Below are 15,191 nucleotides of genomic sequence, written 5' to 3'. Positions count from 1 at the left end.
AAAGCTTGAACGAAAAAATTAATATCGGCAAGGGAGCTCCGCAAGACGCTGACCTTGAGGCAAGGTAAGTAATAATGGAACTCTGCCTCGTGTTGCCTATATGTCAGATAACTACAGCGCCAAATGTCACTGTAGCATATCCAAGTACAAAATGGTCTACTCTGGAAGGCTGTTTGCAAACTGACTATAATATACAGTAGCAGGGCGGACTGTATCTCTGTTTCAGCGGTCCGCCACAAGCTTCAGTTCTCAATAAAGGTTTTATCACACCGTTATTCTTACGTAATAAGGTTCAATTTTCTGTATTTCTACTGATACATTCTTCTTCACAATACGGATCGTAAGGCGTTTTTGTGTTCGCTAGCTGTTTTCCAGAAAATTTTCCCTTCCAATACATTTATGTGTGAATTATTATCAATAACAGCCATATCTGATGCATAGGCTGATCATTTTGTTGCATGCAGGTGGCGTTTTATCGTGTATCTGGTTATTTTAAATCATTTCTATTGCTTCAAAATGTGTTGTTTGGCTGTCTGAACCGCCTTGAACAATCAAATTTCCGTTTTTCCTTACACTTTCCAAATAATTGAGCACATAATGTGGGGAGCGCTACCTTCTGCACTAAGGCTGCGGCTGGTTTCCATCAAAAGTAACTTCTGGGAATGCAACTGCGTAAAACTAGTCAGCTCACAAGTGGTGTTTTAACACCAGTAACCCCCTTTCGTGTACCACTGAGAGCACGGCCATTTCTTTTTTCAAGAAATTATCGGCAAATTGGAAGTCTTGAGCAGAATTATTAAAAGCCACGTGAAATACTACGCACAAAGCTTGCAAAAAAACAACGGACAAAGAAACGGAGCGACGGTATTGTGGCCCTCCATGGTAGCAGAATGAACAGATCCCTGCTTTCATGGAAGTGGGAGGGTGAAGTGGAGAAGGGTGTAAAGTACAGACTTCTCGCTTTGTTTGCTTCACTGCTAATGACACATAACAGCTGCCGTGTTCGATGCACGAAAGGGGAGGCCAAGTTTGTGCCGCCTCCATGCACCGTAAAAATATTTTCCCCGATCACAGCCGCTGCACAGCTAAAGTTTGGCTTCGTGAGTGGGCCACTTCCGCTCTATAGCGAATGCGCCATTTCTGTTATGCACGGGGTGCACAACGCAAGGCCGACAATGCGCAAATGTGACAGGCTCGAGGAGTACGGTGTTCTATTCCGGTATTTGGCAAGGGCGTTTGATGACACGTGCTTCCTGCTTACACTGTTTTGATGCTGCTGCAGGTGTTTTTTGAATTCCGTTCCCTCCCGTGCGTACATACGGGCAATCTCCGCAACAAACGACGTAGAAAATGCCGGGATACTTTCGTTTCCACGTTTGAAGCACAGCATGCGCGCAGAATGCCCGGTGTACTAGAAGTGCACGTGATGTCGCCTTGCTGATTCCGAATACGTACGGAATTGCAGATCGCTACTGATCGCCGACGGCGAGTGCACAAGTAGTATGAGTCCCGAGTTTACTGAAACAAGTCGATAAGGAACTCAGGATAGCAGCGCGAACATGTTTTATGTCCCACTCGACAGCAGTCCACAACCCGTCCTCAATTCATGAAGCAACATAATCAGCTAACTCTGGTCGTCGGTACTTCGGCATCGATGGCGCACAAAATGGAGGACGGCTCAGAGATAAATAGCTGGTCAATGCATGCTTGGGATTATTCTCCATATCAGACGAGCGTCTCTAAACCAAGTAATTATTTCAGTTAAAACAATTAGGTGAATGCCTATTTAGCTGGTATTCCAAACATGACCCACAGGAATCACAGGCGAGCAGGGCACTTCTGGACCACCATAACTTTGATTCCAACTGGCATGGGGTGAACCTAGGTAAAGGTTGGCGGCCTCCGACTTCGAAACACCTGCTAAAGATGCTGCTCGGTGATGCAGAGAAATTTCAGCATGAAATTTAAGAAGTTACCAATAATTTGAGCAACAAAACACATTCACGCTAGTAGCCTGGATATAGGGGAAACTAGGGCGATTTTCACATACGTTCAGTCAATTTACCGGAAAAAAGAAAACGCGCAAGAGAGAGCGGGAGAGAGAGAGAGAATAAAGGTTTATTAGAGCAAAACGGGGGTGGTTCAGCCGTCACTCGGTGCAGTGGGTTCGCATCAGACCAGGTACACTTCGGCCTTGGTTATAGCCCTGGCACGGGTGACCAGAAATATCTGCTCAGCGTGACAGGAGCTGGTCAGCAGGCCCTCCGACTGCTCGGGGAAAGGGGGGGGGGATTATAAATGAGCGATGGGGTGTGCTGACAAGAGAAAAAGGATATGGTTGTAATAAAAGGACGTGCGTATGACTGGATACGTACCGCTATGAGGACGTGTTTGGAATAATAAGAAACGCACCACCTTCCAAACGACAGTAAATCTATAAATTCTATCACTGCGGTGTAAATGGGGAAGGGGGGGGGGGTGGACCATGAATCATGGGTGTTAACCGTAGTTTCCAGAACTGCCGGCGCGCACAAACGTGGCATATCGGTTTCTAATTCAACCAATGATTTTTCGTCCACTGCACCGAAAGGAGCGCTCAGGTGTCCTGGAATTTTCGCGATGTGCCACGTGATGAAAAAATAATTCGGGAAGCTTGCACACAGAGCAAGACTTGAACGTCGAAGTTGTTGTAGGTGAGCATTGCCGGACACATAGTTAAGTTTCAGTATCATTCTTTATTTTCACTGTTGCGGGTCTAGTTATCCTTGTCATATGCATCGATGAGGTCGTCGGCTTCTTCCCGACGAGTGGTGGATGCAAAGTCATCCTCAGGATTGTAGACGTTCACCAGCTAAACTGGCCAAGCTTGGCCTACGTCCTTCAAGGCTTCAATCATGGCGTAGTTACAGGATTTCTTTATACGGGAACACTGAATTACACATCACCACGCATTTTTACAAGTTTGAAATTGTTAATTTACATCTTCCGTCTTTGCTTTGCAGTGTGTAAGTAGTAGTCATTGTTATATGCATTGATATCGTCGTGTTCCTCATGCCAAGCGCTTGATGACAAGGCTGGATTTTTTTGCTAAAGCCAATGCGGATTGAGGGAAAACTCGGTTGTCGCCGCAAGGCACGCGCTCATGAGTGCTACGCATTTTCTTGGTATCTTGTACTGAAACCCCGAACTAACGGCTTCTACATCAGCTCCGCTATTAATAATTATGCCCGTCACTACGGATTGCGTTATATATACGTCTGCAGAGCTCCCCGTCGTATTTCTCAGTGATATTAGGCAAAATGTACTATTCAGTGTTTCCGCGACGCGTGGGTCGGGTGTAAAGAAACCGGTCTCCTTGTTGGAAATAAAGAAGGAGATGGGCGTAGGCAGAGGGCGACAGATTGTCACGTTGGATTATTACAGCATACCGGTCACCCGCCATGGCTAGTCCCCCCAATGCATTTAGGCAAAGGGCCATATCGTCATGGAAGCGCCGAAGCCTCTCGACGTCCGAAGAAGTCTTCGCTGGAGTTATGGCGAGGAGGGCATCGGCCTGATCCGCCATACGATAGTAATCCGCCATACGATAAGAAAATTAAATATTTCTATTAAAAAAAGAAGAAATACAGCCCTCTGGGGTTCGAATCCAAGTCGTCAACGCCAGTAATGAGCACTCTACATCGAGGCCACAGATCCCGAACGGTAGGCTCTGTTTAGAAAGTGCTCACGAGAATAGCGCGTGCAGTGACATCACAAATTTGAGGTGGGTGCTCTGTGCAGCGAAGTGTTTGGAATCATGGAGCAGGGGACGCCCGGCGCTCGCCGCGAGGCAGGGGCTCACGTTCGCTAGGCATTTTCTTTGTACTTTTTAACTGTCTTCGCTAGACGTTTTTGTGTCGCCCTCAGCAGCTTCGCTGTTAATAAGTACTTCGTACAATGCAACATAAAAGTAGGAACAGAATTTCCGCGACATAAAACAAGCATACGTATATTACGTATGCCCTCCAGCAGCTCGGGAGGTTGCTTTATTAGGTCTCTCTCCCGCCGTACGAAGTGTTCGTCATTGGCTTGCTACACTACAGCAGGGATCGGCAACCTGTTAAGTCACAAGGCCGAGTTGCATGACGCCGGCATGGCGGGGGCCGCATGGAAGATCGAGAGGGGAGGGGGAAGGAGGGCTTGGAGGCAGACAAGTTCGAGAAATATAAAATATGAATGAAATATGAAAATATAAAATGAAATATAACTGGCCTTAGATGTTTCTACTAGTGCCCCAGTCAGCGAAGCGTCGCCTGTGCGCCTGTGAGAAGGAACTTGAACTTGGAGCTTGATACAGTCTAAAAACTAACCAACAAAAGGCTTATTCTTCTGGGCTCCAACGTGTCGTGGCTTAGCTTAAACTGAGCGAATGAATTGATACGACCCGCTGGCGGACGGGCGACTAAAAGCTGAGCCGACCGATGCTGTCGGAGGTTGGTTGAGCCGTGGTTCAGCGCAATCAAGTCAAGCCAGCGTGTTTTGTCGTCATACGAAACATCACAGGAAATCGGCAAGAAGGATGCAGAGATGACGACAGTATTTTTTAATTGATGTTTCTATGAAATGAAGTCGCGTAAACGCAGCGATAGTGATCGAAACATGGCCTAGAGGCTCCAAGTTACAATTTACGTTAGTAATGCTGGAATGCTTACAAGTAACTTCAGTGTCCCTTTCAAACAAGCTTACTTTCCACCTCTTTTCTACGAGGTGGTTTTCCACCTCTTTTCTAAGAAACGAAAAGGGGCCTTAATTTCATAATCAATTCCAGCAAGGTGCCTGCAATGGCTGTGCAGATCTGTGAAGGAAGATTAACTAGCTACTTAATGTGAGAGTACACTTCGCTGCTGTCGAAGAGCTCGTTTCTCAAGGCCGTCGTGTGCACGGAGGAAATGGTGAAGCGTGATGAATACCAATACATGCAGCAGGACACATGTGCATGATGCAGAAAAAAACTGTAAACGTGGATGAATTCTTCAGCATAAGCGAAAGATTCGCAGTCATTGTGATCAAGTTAAACAAGTGATATACGTTAAAGACAGTCGTAGCATATGCACTAACAGCCAGCTAGAAAGACGAAGCCTTAGGCAGTTTAAACGAGGACTTAGAATCAGTAATGAAGAAGAGACCAGCTCAGTTCTTGACTGTGAAGAACGATTGAACGAAAATGTGGGGAACGCGGAAGTGGGAGGAATGTCAATGGGAAACTTTGGAATAGGCCGTCGCAACAGACGTGGAGGTACAATGGCAAGATTTTCAGAGAGAAATAACCGGATAGTAATGAAGACAATCTGCTGCAACCGCAAGAACAAAAACTGGTCATTGAAACGTTCCAACGATATAACAAGAAATGCGATTGACATCTATTTAAGTGACAACCCAGGTGTTGTGCAGGACGTAGAGGTGCTAAGCAAAATTCGGAGCAGCGATCATAGGATGGTTAGGAGCAACGTAAGGTTGAAGCTCCGGATAGAAAAAAGAAACTCGGGGAAACTAAAAAACCCAACATGGAATAAGCCAGAGCTACGAAGCGGGAATTTTAAATAACCAATCGAAGAAACAGCGCTCTTCTAAACGACGAGAACAAGAATAGTGTGGACAGTCTAAATAACAACCCAACAACGGCAGTCACAAAACCAGCAGAAGCTGAGGGAGAAGGAGTCTGTAGGAAACAAACTGGAAACCTAACTCAGAGAACGAAGGACCTAATTGAGAAACGTAACATTAAACTTTCTAGTCTGCCGGAACAAATTTATTTACCAGGGCCGTCGAAATTGAATTAAAATGAACTACACTCGTGCGTACAACAAGGAAGGAAGCAAGCAAACGCTGGAAATAGGAAGAAACATGAAAAGAACCCAGAGGAAGCAAGATATCGGCAAAGACAGGATGTACGCACTCAGTAACGAGCAAGGTAACATCACGCACAACATGGACGAAATCAAAACATTAACTGAACGAGTATACACCAGACTATACAGCAGCGACGTTAAGCCAGGGGCAACTTCTTAGCGTACAAGCTTCGCTTGTGATGTCCTCCTTCAGAGGAAGTAACTAAAAAGAAAGTAGAAAGCCCTTTCAAAAGCATGAGAAGATGAAAAGCTGCTGGTGGTGATGTCATTCCCGTGGATCTATTAAAGTAGGGAGGAGATATTGCACTAGAAAAGCATGCTGCCTTATCTTCAGAATGCTTAAGGAGACTACAAGTGCCCACAGCGTCGAAAAAGATAACATGATTCTCATTCGCAAAAAAACAGATTCAAGAGAGCTTAAGAATTCCATGCCCATTACCCAACTATCAGTTGAATACAAGCTATTTACAAATAGTGATTGCTTAAGTGACAGCCTAGATTTCCAACCACCCATAGAGCAGGCTGGGGGTAGAAAACGGTGTGCAACAAATTTGATATTACTGCATCAATCAAATAGGAAAATCTGCGGATTACTCTAAGACCCTTTAGTAGGCATTTATAGACGCGTTGGACTCAGTACAGTCTGCAGCAGGGCTTGAAACAATAAAGGACCGGGGATTAGAGGAGACCTACATACGTCTCCTAGACGACTGATATAAGCAACCTATTGGCTGCAAAACCCTCCGCAACCAAAGTTATAAAATTCCCTACCCGAAAGGGCGTACGACAAGGAGATACAACTCGCCAAATTAGTTTACAGCATGTCTGGAGGGGTATTGACAAAACTTGACAAAGAAAACACAGAATTACGGATAAACAAAAAACGCTTTAGTGATTTGAGGTTTACAAAAGATATAGTCTTGCTCAGTGTCTCTGCAGAACACCGCGAAAAATGTATGAGGAACTACAATCAAAAAGCATTACCATGAGGCCGAAATAATTAACGTGAGACTGCCGGCTAGTTGGTACTCCATTAAATTATTGCATACAGCGCGAACAATTGCACAAAGAGAGTGGCTACATAATGAAATATTTGCATAAATAAATAACTAGATCAGTAGATATGAATAAATCGAAAGGAATGTTTACTCCTCATGCCAAGGGTGCCCTCTTCAGCAAATGTCATGAAATACTAGATCAAGTAGAGGAATATTGTCACGACAGCGCTTGCTGTGGAGTGAAGATATGAATACGACGACGACAACTAAGTCTTCCTCAGCGCGGCGCGTGGAGGAAAGCTCGTGCAACTGCTCCCGCTGAAAAACGCTGATTCCGCAGGCCGCTGCCTCGCATTTGACCGCGTTTTTCGGTTGCTCCTTCTTCTGGAACAAGTTCGCCTTGTTAAATCTCCCTTTTCTATCACCTCCGGATGTCAATTCTTGACACGCAACACTGGGGGGAGGAGCTGGGTAAGCCGCTATATGTCTAACACGGCGCCTGGCAGCCGTGCGTCGAGCTCCGCGAGGCCTCCGCTCATCGACACCCCTGATCACCACAGCAGCCGTCGCATGCTAGGCCTCACCCCCGAGTTCGGCCTCCTTTCTGGGTGCGCAACGGCATGCAAAAGTCGCTAAACGCCAGCTATGGAGCAACTGTCCACCCCCCAGGTTACTTTCCAGCAGCATCGGGAGCAAATCAACTTTCATAGATGTGTTTGAGGTTGTCCACCACTTGCTTGACCAATTCGAATAGGTAGCGTCGTTGAATCTTTGGAATACTTACCAGAAACTAAAGCACGTGTATTTTTCGTTATAAGGCGGTGCCGGGACGTGGTTCGAAAACCGTGAAGAGAGTCTTCGTACAAAGGAAGACTTCCTCTACCGGGTTCGCGACACCTTCTGGAGCACGGACCTAATAGACGACACACTGCGACTCCTTGATTAGCGCATGCTATTCAACAAAATCATAGCCATGTATGCTGAAGACATGGCGCGTCTCTTTCGACTGGCAGACCCCGAGATGTCGGAGCCTAAGAAGCTACTGTACCTCATGCACAACGTAAAGGAGCAGCTTTTTGCTGGCCTCGTGCGAAACCCAGACCCTGCAGTAGTCTTTTAAAGAAGCTACGGCCATCGAGCGAGCGCTACGGGATCGTTGCCGCCAGTACAATAGCTGGAAGGCCCAGCTTCGAGACAGGCTTTCATCATTTCTACAACCAACAAAGCTCGCTGCGTGATCTTGTCAGGAGCATTGTGCTAGAAGACATGTGAAAACTCAACGCCAGTTCTGTCCAGCCCAACGTTGGTGTCATCACCGAAGTAGTACGCCGTATGATCCAACGAGCGTCCGCTCCGCCACCACCAAGCCCCGAACCGGTGAACGTGCGCTACGTGAGTGCCCTTGGTCATCAGCCGTCTATTCCTTTTGCAGCACATCGACAGCCGCGTTTGAAAGCGAGGCCTCGATCCGAGCCTTGCCGGCAGCCGTCGATTTGCAGGACTGACCTGTGGCCCACCACAGACAACCGACCGCTGGGTTACCATTGCGGAGAAGCGGGTCACGCGTTCCGTCACTGCCCTTATCTTGAATTTGGACTGCCTGGCTTTTTATACGCCGCTCGTCGCCCTCGTTTCGGGGAAAGGTCACCTGAGATCGACACCTGTATAACAAAAAGACAAGAGCAGCCTGCGTGGCTACGTCCTCGCTCTCATTTGCCTTCTTGTATGAACACCCCGCTAAATCATCGAAGCTCACCGGATGCTACAAGGGGTAGGTCCCCAATGCCTCGGCGAGAAAACTAGAAGGCGCATCCTCTGGGGGAAGGTTGCCAACGACTGAACCCTCAAGACACTCCAATGTAGCAGGCATACGATCAGGGACAGCAGAAGAATGTGCAGATAAAGACGTTAGCACTGAGCTGTTCGTTTGGATCGACGGGTAGGAAATGAGGCCTCTGATTGGCACCGGCGCGGATTTTTCAATTATGAGCCAACAACTCACCTACAGGCTCAGGAAAGTGCAAACTCAATGGATTGAGCCACAGACTCGTTCCGCTGGTTGTGACCTTATAAAGCCAATTGGCAAGTGTACACCAAGAATCCGCATTGATTGATTGATTGTAGGGTTTAACGCGCCGACGCAACGCAGGCGATGAGGCGCGCCGTAGTGGAGGGCTCCGGATTTATTTTGACCACCTGGGGATCTTTAACGTGCGCCGAAATCTCGCATACGCGGGCGTTTTTGCTTTTCGCCTCCATCAGAAAAGCGGCCGCCCCGGCCGGGAATCGAGCCCGCGACCTCATGCTCAGCAGCGCAACGCCTTAGCCACTGAGCCACCGCGGTGGGTGAGAATCCGCATCCAGTCTTCGGACTTTATCTCCACATTTACAATGCTTCAATGTTGCAAAGACCTTTTCCTGGGCATGTAGGGGTTTCGAGAATACCATGCCGTTACAAATATTTTGGAACGTTCAGTCACATTCTCCACGACCTGCACGACGCAAAATATTGAAAGCAAACGATGCTCGAGGGGACGAATAGCGGGCGTAGATGTGTTCATTTTCTCGCGATCATGCGCTTTGGTTTCTGTTAATTGCGAGGATTTGTGGTGCTGCGAAGGGGTAGGAGAACCAACTAGTGCCCTCTTGTTTAACCGTGGCGGTTTCATCGCCCGAGGAATAGTGAACCAGTTTGATGGCTGCAACGGCGTTCTGCTTACAAACTTTAATAAGGAACGGCAACAAATTGCAAGAGCACGCACCGGCTTAGGCAGCTTTAAGGACCTCGCCGACAGCTCAGAATGTTGCGCTTCACAGGCAGAAGAAACAATTAGTAGCACACAAGCTCACTTCCTCGACTTCGGTCCTGGTATATCAGCTGCAAAGCAACAGCCGCTCGACCTGCTGCATCAGTTTACGGACTGTTTTTCTTCGACTACAGAGGTGCGACAGACGCCGCTTACGAAACATACCCTCATTACTCCAGATAACGAGAGACCTATGCATCAAAACCCCTACTGCGTCTGTCCCAAAGAACGAGATGCCATACAGAATCAGGCGAAACAAATTCTGGAGGATGATGTGATGCAGCCGTCACAAAGTTGGTGGGCATCTCCCTGTGTTTTTGGTAAGGAATAAAGAAGGTAGCCTACGCTTCTGCTTTGACTATCGCAAACTCAAACAAGTCACCAAAAAGTATGTATACCCTCTATCACGAGTCAGTGACTCTTTAGATAGACTGTGGCAGGCTCAGTATTTTTCGTCGATGAATCTCAAGAGCGGTTACTGGCATATCGAGGTCAATAAGCGAGATTAACAAAAAACTGCCTTCGTGAAAGCAGATAAGGCGTACGAATTCAAGATGCTCACTTTCAGATTATGCTCTGGCCCCACAACGCTTCCAAGGCTAATGAAAGCTGTGCTGACCGGCTTGAACTGGCAAACTTGCTTGGTGTACCTTGATGACGTAGTGGTGTATTCCATAACTTTAGAGGAACACTTGCAAAGACTCGCGTTTGCTCTTGAGGCCGTAAGACCTGCCAGACCCACACTCAAGCCGGAGAAGTGTCGTTTTGAATACGAGGAGCTTCTCTTCTTCGGCCATGTCATCAGCCGCCCCGGCACCCAACAAGACACTGGGAAAGTTTCTGCCGCCAGTGAATGTCCTACACGCTCGATTAAAAAGCGGTACGTCGCTTTTTGGGCGTGTGTTCGTATTATCAAAGTTTCATTGCGGGCTAGTCTCACATTGCGTCCTTCTGACCTGTCTAACCAGAGAAGATGATACATTTGTGTGTACCGAGGCGCAGGAAGCGGCTTTCAAGGAGCTAAAGCAGCGTATGCAGACGCCACGTGTATTAGCTCATTTCGATGAAGATGCTGAAACAATGATCAGCACGGATGCTCGCAATGTTTCAGCACGGCGGTGAGTCGCATTGGACCGCGTTTTTTAGTTGTTCCCTTTTCTGACACGATTTCGCCCTAATAAATCTCCCTTTCAAATCCCCTCCGGTTGTCAATCTTGACTCGCAACGATATAACTACCCTGAACATGTAACCAGTGCCGATCCTAACCACGAGAGAGAAATCAGGCGCAGATTAGTTATAGGCTGCGGTGCACTCTTCACGCCCCACCAGATAATAAAAGGGAAGGTACCTCTACTACTCAAAACAAGAACATACTACCCATGCATGTTAGCGGGGAGGACATATGCAGCAAAAATGTGGTGGTTTTCTAAACAACTTAAAGCAACCTTAGCCCTCCTCATTGGGCAAAGGAAAAAATATTGATAGGAGTAACACCTCGGGACAGGAAACGATCTTCTTGGATCCGGGAACAAGCCGGAGTGGATGATATCATGGGTGACATAAGGAAAACGAAATGAACTTGGGTGTCCATTCAGTGAGACACCACGACAACCATTGGACCCCCAGGGTAACCAAATGGATATCGAGAGAGGGGTCTAGAGGAAGGGGAAAGACAATAACTCCAAGTAAAGATGAAATAACGACGTTCGAAGGCATGCCTCTAGCAGCGCCAGGCCGGAGTGGTTGTAGGTGAAAGGGAGAGGCCCTCGTCCTACACTCAAGTAAAGTGCTGTAGATGATGGTGTTAGATGTTCGTATTTGCGGAGCAAGTTCTCGTTCCAACGCCACCTGTCCGGAGCATGAGCCTGGATCGCGCAGGTGCGAAATGAACGCAAGCTGTGTAGCCGATCCTTCTTAGGCAGAACACATGCACGTTCACCCACGCTTGTCCGGCCCCGTATTCCCAAATGCATATCTCGTGCGGGCCCGCGCTTTGGGGTGGCACGTATCACAGTCTAGAATAGACTTACATAATGCAGACAATAAGCATCTTGAAGGAAGCAATGACAGGCAAAACCAATTTAAACTGCATAAACCACACCAATTAAAAAATCCCGGGCCATCTGCACTAGCGTGAATCCTTGGGAGGGCTCGAGCATGCAGTGTATAATGTATTCTTGGCGCCTTGCGTTTTTGCCAACGGAGATAAAACCGTTGAGAGCTATACGTTTGCAGCTTTGCTGTAAAAGTATATTTTCTTTGAACCACGAAGCTCTCTATCGCGTGGTGTTAATGAGTGTCCCGGTGTTCTTTTAGTACGCGTTTCTCCAGAGCGAGCGTAAACAAAAGTCCCGGTCTTTTTTAGTGCGCGTTACGTTCTAGCGCTGGGCGTAGACGAGTTTTCCGGTATTTAATTACCGTGACGACATAAAACGACGACTACTACTATGACGACGACAGGAAACACCAACAGCCCCGGCCCTAAAACCCTCTTCCTTACGCTTGTGCAGACCTCGTTAAGCTAGCTACGGGAGCCTTAAAACCTACACAAAGGGGACAAAGCACCCAACTGACAAAAAGTTCTCAACCGGAGCCCACCTAACATTCATAAAATCATGCTGTGCAAAAATATTCTTGACAAGCAGCTGAAACCGAAATAAACTGGGATCAAACAACTCAAACAAAAATTACAGTAAAAACCGACTCAAAGAAAACAAAACCACGCGAAACTGTGTTTAAACGCTCAAATGTGCCACACAATACATAACACGCGTTGCAAACAGATATTTCTTTCAAGTAAAACAAGCAAATTAAACGAAAAAGAAAGCACTCCAGAGGGAAGTGAACGTGGGATTTACGATGTCTAACAAGAACCTCAACCTCTTCGGTACGAGACATGTCAACCCACACCGATTTATACCTTGTATAAATGCACGTCGATATACATTCAAAGGCTCCATCACAAGGCTCATGTGTCAGAGGCCCCTATGGGATGCCGAATTCTAATGGGCTACCTGTCGCTCGGGAGCTCTGCGATGGTGTGCTACCACCGATGTTACGCAGTGGGTAGTGAATGTTTGCATCAGCTAAATAATTGATTGAATCTATGCACAAACGAATTACAATGCAGGCCCAAAGTTTTCCGTGCCCCACTTTATCACCCTGTTGCGGGAACCCATGAGCCCACAAATGCCCATCAGTACCGAACCAGCGTCAATAAGCAGCCCAGCACCACCCGCGTAGAAGGCAGGGTAGCCATGGCTGCATTGAAGAGACTTGGCGACAGAACATCGGTCAAAAGCTCGCTTGTCAATATATGCGGATGACAGCTGGATCTGGCTCACCGGATATCAGACAAAGAGATTCTGTGTAATAGCGCAACATGCTGTTTCGTCTCTTCAAGCATATTTTTAAACAGTAGGGGTGACACTATCAGAGGATAAATCGTGTTTTGTTGTATTTCCTGGTGTACGACGCAGGTCTGCACATATCAGAATAAAACTGAATGGCATCCCCATCCGCAAAGCTACTCATGCACCATTGCTAGGAATCGCTTTCGACCGTAGGTTGTATAGGCGAGAGGCGGTCGACTCGATGGCTTCCTCTGTGGCGCCCAGACTTAATGTACTACGGAGAATTGCCGGTGTGACGTGGGGAAATCACCCAGCCTCTATGGCCAAATTGCACGAAGACGTGACCTCAAACCGAATGCTCTATCAGATGCCTCTCATATCGCCTTCAGAGACTCAATACAAGCGTTTGGAACACTTACACAGTAAAGAGCTTAGGCTATCTCTCGGCGTTCCTCAAGCAGCTGGAAACAACGAAATCCTCCGCCAGGCGCAGCCAACTCCTCTTCGTCTTCAGGTGTCTCAAAGTTTGCTCATGCAAGTGTGGCGCCTAGGCGAAACAAGTACTGGATTAGCATTACTGCGGCATCTACGATTCAGGGTAGAGCCTCATGCCCATGCAACCCTAAATACTCTTAGAGTGCTGTGTCCCAAATGGCCAGGGAACAGGGCTACCTTGGACCCGCCTTAGTCCCACGAGAGTGTGGATTGTGCATTGACCATCCCTCATATGCACTCGACACGTTGCGTATACCTATTCCTGTAGCACGATCACTGGTGCTGGAGCATTTGGAACGGGAGTGGAGGACTGTCTTCACATATACACTGATGGATCGGTTGGCACAAAATGGGGAGTGTGTGCGGGGGATTTTTTTATACCCAGGTTCAATATTTCGTGGGCTGCCAGGGTGACGCCTTTGGTTTCATCTACAGGGAGTGAGAGTGTTGCCATAGAAGGTGTGTTGCTCCAACTGTCATCGCTGGAAACGCAAAAAGTCGCAATATTCAGCTATTCAGTCAGCCCTTCACCTACCGCGGCGGGCTGTACCTGTGGAAAAGACGTGTCAGCGATCCCTAGTTATACTAAAGCGGCTCAATCATGAAGGCTTCACAGTGCAATTCCAGTGGATCCCGTCGGACCTCGGTGTAGCGAGAAACGAACATGCTGACAGCTTAGCCAAGGACGCGTTATCATCTACAAGGATGGTGCAAACGCGGTGCAATTTCGAACGCACACAGAAACCGACCGTTCGCGAGCACTTTAGGCAGCTGTGACGTCTACTACATCAACCAGTCGTGACGAAAGGCCTGAAAAGAGCCAAAGCCTGTCTGCTCCACCGAGTAAGAGCAGACACAGTGCGTACACTAGCTTGGCTATATAAAATCAAGGTTGTTTTATTCCCTTTGTGTCTCTTGTGGAGTGTGACTGGCGACATTGATCAATACATTATCAACTGCTCCAAAACCAACTCTGAGCGGACGAATTTTTTCCGTGATCGCCAGAAGTTAGGAGTGCCTCATGCTACATCGGAGGATATTATTTTTCCTAGGGACCCCTGGTTTGTGCCAAGAGAGGTGTCTCGTCTCCTGCTGGGATTCTTGCAGCCCATAGGACTAAGTGAGATGTGGTCACTTTGTGTGTATGTTATTATAGGACTAACTGAGGTATGGTGACTGGTCCTGATATCGTACTGGGGACGATTAGGCGAAGGAATTGCCGGCAGCCATGCAAGGCTAAGTCCGCCTCATTCAACAATACATACATACACACCTACATACCTACATACACAACCCTCGTGGTTTCGTTCCGCTAGCGGAACAATGCTAGGTTTAGTTGTTTCGCTCAAACGAACAATAAGCGTTAGTCTGGTGCCCGTCAATTGAATATATGTCGGGTAACAGACAATGACAATATTTCACACGTGATTACAGGTTATGACATCCAAAATAAATGGTTAGGTATTGATATTAATCATTATTTGAGTGAATCTAAAGCTGAGCGCGAAGAATTACAAAGAAATAATCTAAATTGAAAAGATTTGGGTAACAGCTAATGACGACAATTGACACGTGATTCCAGGTAATGATAACCTAATTAAGTGATTAGTAATAGATAGCAATTATTGTTTGGTTGAATGTAAGGTTGA

The sequence above is a fragment of the Haemaphysalis longicornis genome, unplaced genomic scaffold, assembly GCF_048455015.1.
Source record: "Haemaphysalis longicornis isolate Haplotype H1 unplaced genomic scaffold, Haemaphysalis longicornis Haplotype H1 scaffold_7, whole genome shotgun sequence".
NCBI lineage: Eukaryota > Metazoa > Arthropoda > Arachnida > Ixodida > Ixodidae > Haemaphysalis > Haemaphysalis longicornis.
Note: the sequence above shows the minus strand (reverse complement) of the source record.